Raw genomic sequence first — 6,344 nt, 5'->3', positions numbered from 1 at the left:
GTTATATTTGTCTGGCTATGGATTTTGTTGTTTTTTTTATTGTTGATTTTTTGTTTTTGTTGTTGTTTTTAAGTGGGAGATTTCCCCCACTTGAGGGAATTTGTATCTTGCCCTAATTTAGTCTTTTATATTGGTGCCCCAAATCAATCAGATTATCACCTAAGGTTGTAAATGTTTCCCATACAAAATCTGTAATCTTAGTGAAATGACCTTCATCTATGTGTTAAGAAGGGAACTGATATATTTAATTCTTATTAATACTGTCCTGTGAGTATATAATAATAACTTTACCAGAATCAATGCCCAAAGACTTGGTCTTTGTTGGAATGCTGTTGTGAATCACAGCTTTGTCCTCAAAGCGTTGTGAAAGTAAGGAAAATGGGAATCTTAAAGATAGAATTTAGAAGTATGGAGAAGTGAACCCTAGGACATGCTCAGTTTTAGATGTCAGGTATATGAAGAAGAGGTAGAAGCCAAATGAAGGTATTTCAGGTAGGAAGGGGTGGTGAAATATATCAGATCTGTTCTTAACAGATTTCTTCTTGACAAACTGATTCGATGAATGGAAGAAATGAGAAGAGGTATTAAAGAGAATGGTTGAGAGGAAGTTAATATAGTGAGAATTTTGAAGACAACTGTGTTGGAGAGTCTTGCTCGCAGAGGGATAGAGAAATGGGCTGTTAATTCAGGGGGATGTAGTATCAAGGTTTTTTATTTTGTTTTGTTTTATAAAGATTGAAGATATAGCAGGTTTGTGTGGATTAATCCAGTAGGACTAACCCAGTAGAGGAAAAGACAAATATGATGCAGGAGGGAGAAGGAGGAGCTATAAATACAGTATACAAATGAAGTTAGTTTTAAACATGGACATGTAAACGTAATAGCAGTGGGAGAAAGGATAGATTATGAAGGTCCAGATATTTGTAGTTTGCTAGATATATAGGAGGAGCATGTAAAAATTGTATTATATTTTTTCGGTGGAATAGGAAGCAAGGTCACAGAGGGAAAGAGTATTAGAGTGAGGAAAGAAAAGAAGCTATAAAATAGACACTTAGGGAAGTGGCAGAGTGAATAGATTATTAGAAAGATGGCTAGACAGTACCTAAAGAGGTCAGTTGAAGTCTGTAATTTACGTGAGACTGGTCAAATGATTCTGTATTTTCAATTATGTTTAGCCTTGGTGCTATCACTAAGTAGACGAGAGTTGAATTTAATGAAAGTTGGGATTTTCCTAGATGAATACAACAAAGTGGGAGAAAGGAAGAGATGTTGGTATATTCAAGGGAATGATTATAAAGAAAAGACACAGAGATCTGGGTAAAGAGCAAAGTGAGAAAATGAAGATTGAGAAACAATGGGAAAGTGGTATGATCAATTATAGATTATAGTATGATTGAAGATACGTTGAGTTATTTACTAGAGGTGGGAAGTAGAAGTTTGGGAGGTTGAAATAAGAGAATAAAATAACAAATTGACAAAGGCATAGAGAATACAGTATTAGTGACTATAGGTTCTAGGATCTAAACATGGTAATTGAGTGAAAACAGGGTCATGGGAAGAGATGAATTAAGAAATGAAGAACCTTGAGTATTAAAATGATCATCTAAGTGGATTTCAAAATTATTATGACAAGAATAGTGAGCCAAGATCTAAATAAAATTATTCCTTAGAACATGTGATTCTGTTAGATATGCAAAAAGTAATATTTTAAAAAATAAATTTATAAAACTCTTGAGTCCCCATCTTTCTATAGTGACAGGAAATTCAGCCTAATTTACTGAAAACTAGTATATTACTAGTTTATTATACTAGTGTATATACTAGTATATATAACTAGTATACTAGTATAGTATATACTATATATACATAGTATATATATCAGTATAGTATATATAGTATATATTACTAGTATACTAGTTATATATACTAGTATAACACTAGTATATTACAGTGGTTTTATAGGTGTAGATTCTGACATCACATCTTGTTTCTAAGGTTTAATTGTTTTATGGCCTTGGATAGGTTCTGTCAGTTTCCGTGGAGGTAATCAATACTTGTCATAGGGTTGTTGTAAAGTTGATTTGATGAATATGAAATACTTATAAAACAAGTCTGGTGTGTGTGTGTGTGTGTGTGTGTGTGTGCGCACACGTGTGTGTGTTTATACTCAACTTTTCAATAAATACTAAGTATTGTAGTAATGGTTGCGGTGGTTCTCAACTCACACCAATTACAGGTGATACAAAGATTTTGATGTCTTAGAAAAGACTTAGACAAGACTTCAATCATCTACCCTCTGTGATGACCAGCATTTCTGTTTCTTCTGAGAGAGGAAAAATTGCCTCGATTATTCAAGGTTCTTCTAGCTGTTCTAAGAATTAAATTTAAGTGAGACCATATTCCTAATTTCTTAACCTTAAGTTAGCTTTAATACTGAATATTTTCCCAGTTCACATGAACTTGAAATTCATTTGGATTTTCTTTATTTATTTTGAGACTTTTTATGAATACAAAACTTAAATAAGTGTTTAATTTTCTTTAAGCCAATCAAATAGAGCTATTTTACAAATTAATTTTAGCAGTTGTAACTGGTGGTAGAAAATGCCATATAGCCATGATAGACACATACTGACAGATGCAGAAACCTTACTTTTATTAATATTTGAGGAGAAAAGGGGCAAAAGAACCCTTTTGCAGTTTTATTTTTTAGAAAGACCTACTTCCTGCTTTTTTTCCTTTACTTAGACAGTTGCGGGCTATGTTCACACTTCAGAGATAAAAGATTTACAACTTTAAGAGACAGAAAGAATGTAAGCTCCCCCCACCCCCCAAGAATTATAGGGTAATTGCTATTTAGAATTTTCTTTCCTTTTCTTAAGTACAGGACAATTCTGTTTCAGTATCCTAGTTTTTTTTATAATACCTATAAGCATTTTGAGAGGGATAGGTGAGGTTTTGGGATTGGTAGAGATGGCAAGCAGGGTGGGGGGTTGCTTCTAGATTTGTATTTCTGGTTTTGTAGAGATTAGCAGGCAAAGTTGTTGCTAATTCCCAGAAAGAACTGAATTACAGCCTGAATATCAAGAGACTGATTAGCCTTTTTAACTAAACTTGCCTCTTTAGATGAGGGAGATTTCCAAATAAAGTAAGAATCAGAAGATTTATATCTTTGTAAAAAAAAAAAAGAAAAGAAAAAGTCTGTATAAATCATTTTAACAAAAGCCTTCTTTCTTTCTTCACAATTCAATCTTGGCTTCTTTAGCCTTTGAATATCAGCGTTCTGCTGCTGAATTGTAGGAGGGCCAGGCAAAATTATGGTCATCTGTTTTCTTTGGTAGTGGGGAGGATGTGAATGGCTACTAGTCTTTCCAATTTCTCTTTAAATTTGGTGGGATCTTCTAAAAGTGGAGGTAAAATTGGGCTTTATATTATAAGAATTGCTGCTATCCAAGGGACATGAAAGTTTTCTCCTCCTGGGTTTGGAGTGGGAGGAGTGGATCCAGGGTACATCTGCAAAGGACATGACATAAGAATGCCTAAAGCTGGCAGAGCCTGATTGCAGAGCTTTAGAAAGTAGGAGTTTTAAGAAATAGCAAAGTGAGCTTCATCACATGTCTTCAGTGGTTCTGTTATATTCACTTCATGAGTTTTTGCATTTATGTGAGTAACCTACATACTTTGATGCTAGCATTTAGGCTAGAGTGCTCTCTGTAAATCTTATAAGGAAGGGTAAGTTAAAACAGGCAGATGGAGCTGGTTTTTAAGAAGAATTTCCCTTGGATGTGGACATCAGTGTTTGTCTTAGTCTACCTTCTGTTCTTTCACTTTATTAAGAGAGTCCCTAAGTCCCTAACCCTAGTAAGTATACTGATAATTGAGAGCTCTGTATAAGGATTTTTTTTCCTTTGAAATGTAGCCAGTAAGGATAGAGGGAGAGGGAGAAGCATGCTTCCCGCTGAGCAGGGAGCCCAATGTAGGGCTCGATCCCAGAACCTTGGGATCGAGACCTGAGCTGAAAGCAGATGCTTAACCAACTGAGCCACCCAGGTGTCCAGGATCTTACTAATTTTAAAGCAACTCAAACAAATAAGCCTTTTTATGGAAAGACCCAGAGACACGTTCTAGGCTTAGGCCATGGAGGCAAGTGGCATCCCTGGGGAGGGTATAGATGATGCAGTCCCCATGATGTAAAAGTTTATTCCCAGAAGTAGTGAAGAAAGCAAATGCTTTTGTTACACAGGCAGTAAGGATGCTTCAGTGAAAACAGTCATTGGTCGCCCACAAAAACCTGAAATGTCTCCAGTCATAGACCTATTAATCTGTGACACCAGGCAGGTGCTACTGAAATGGGACACTTCAGCACTAACAAAGCACAAAGGTTAAGAGCACAAAAGTCCCTTATGGACTAGAACTTGTTACGACTTACTGTTCTGAGGGCTGTCATGGCTAGATAGAGAGTACCACTAGCAACTTTGTCATACAAACCCACTCTTAACTTGGCTACCAAGGTATACCCCAGTAAGTGCTTTGTCTGCATGGTAGAGACCAGAGAGAATAAAGCAAGTTCTCAAGACAAAAGGACAACCCTTATCCAGATTTTATGTGCGGGACCCACAGCAAAGTTTGTCGAAATATATGCCAGTCTGTTGAGAACTGTGAACTCAACAGTCTATAAATGTTAGTTTGAATTGCAGGCTTATAAGGGCCTATGTTGGTATTTCCCTATAATAATTCCCTTTTATAACAACACAAAAGATAAAATTAGTGACCATCTCTGGGAGGAAAGAGAGTACTCTACCGAATTTATCAGAGATGCTGAGCCCATGGAACTATTTCCAAAAATATTTTCTCCTGCTAATCCAGATTTAGAAAGAAAAAGGACCATCACCACTTTTTTTTTTTTAATTTTATTTATTTATTTGACAGAGGTCACAAGTAGGCAGAGAGGCAGGCAGAGAGAGAGGGAGAAACAGGCTCCCCACTGAGCAGAGAGCCCGATGTGGGGCTCGATCCCAGGACCCTGAGATCATGACCTGAGCTAAAGGCAGAGGCTTAAACCACTGAGCCACCCAGGCGCCCCGATCATCCCCACTCTTGCTTCACTAGATCTTGCAGACAGATACCAGGAGGCTGACATGGTAAGAAATCTTACCTTTGCTAGCTGTTTGTCAGATGTCCCAGAATTTCTCAGCTACAGCAATCCCAGGGTGAATAATATTTAGCCAGTTAAAGTTTATCCTACCAACTAGCTATTGGGGAAGAAAAATTCCCTTTAAGATTCTTCTAATTGGTCTAAGAACTAAATTGACATGAAACAGATTAGTAGTAGGAAAAACAAATTATAATGTACATGGAGGCCTAATAATAGCACTGAGTCTCAAATGTCCGGGTCCTATGCTTTTATGCATTTTAGGCAGATGTTGCCAGGTTAACTGCAGAGACCCTGGACCCTGGGTCCTCAACCTGGCCCATCCTGAAGGAGTCACCACAAGTTCTCCATCTTAAAAGATTCAAGGACACACTCAACACAGTAGATAAGTGTCATAACTGGGGTTTATTAAAGTGAAAATAGGATAGGAGAGCAAGTGAGCTCGAGAGAGAGAGAGAGCGAGCGCGCGAGGGTGTGCATGAGCGCTGTGTGCTCTGAAGATTGGGTTTCTGCCTTTATTGACAGTTGTTAACTAGAGGGTAGAATATTTATTACTTGGGGCAGGAAGCAGGGTTTTGTACTTTTTCTTCCTAATTTGGTCAGGGGTTTACTGTCATGGTATCCATCATCTTGGACCTGTCTGGTTGTGGAATGCTGCCAGGATAGGCCTCTGACTTTCCCAGCCACTTTGTTAGAACCTAACTTCCTGCTTCGAACAGGAAGAGACATTTATCAAGAAGGAATTGACAAGATAAAGAAAACTTAAGTTTTGAAGTTTTAAATAGTAAAGGATTCTAAACAGAATTTGGGCTGTAATTGTAAATTACTAAAAGTAGTAAGACGTATTTATACAACTTTTTTACTTCTGAATTCCCAATCTCATGATAAGGATATCTCAGGGAGAGTACCTTTCACATGGGAGATTTATTTCCTGCTTTCTGGAGACAAGGTGGGAAGGGGAAGAGCATTCTTTTTTTTTTTAGATTTTTTTTTTATTTATTCATTTGACAGAGAGAGAGATCACAAGTAGGCAGAGAGGCAGGCAGAGAGAGAGGAGGAAGCAGGCTCCCCGCGGAGCAGAGAGCCCGATGCGGGGCTCGATCCCAGGACCCTGAGACCATGACCCGAGCCGAAGGCAGCGGCTTAATCCACTGAGCCACCCAGGCACCCCAAGGGGAAGAGCATTCTTAATAAT

General features: G+C 37.7%; 1 protein-coding gene across 1 annotated transcript in view; it reads left to right on the top strand.

The window, feature by feature from the left end:
- Positions 1–6,344, top strand: part of LOC123941103 (pancreatic alpha-amylase) — a 40,921-nt gene that overhangs the window by 473 nt on the left and 34,104 nt on the right. The gene's annotated exons all lie outside the window — the stretch shown is intronic.

Source organism: Meles meles, chromosome 1 (assembly GCF_922984935.1).
Source record: "Meles meles chromosome 1, mMelMel3.1 paternal haplotype, whole genome shotgun sequence".
Lineage (NCBI taxonomy): Eukaryota > Metazoa > Chordata > Mammalia > Carnivora > Mustelidae > Meles > Meles meles.
The sequence above is the reverse complement of the archived record's forward strand: the minus strand, read 5'-3'. Positions and strand labels throughout refer to the sequence as shown.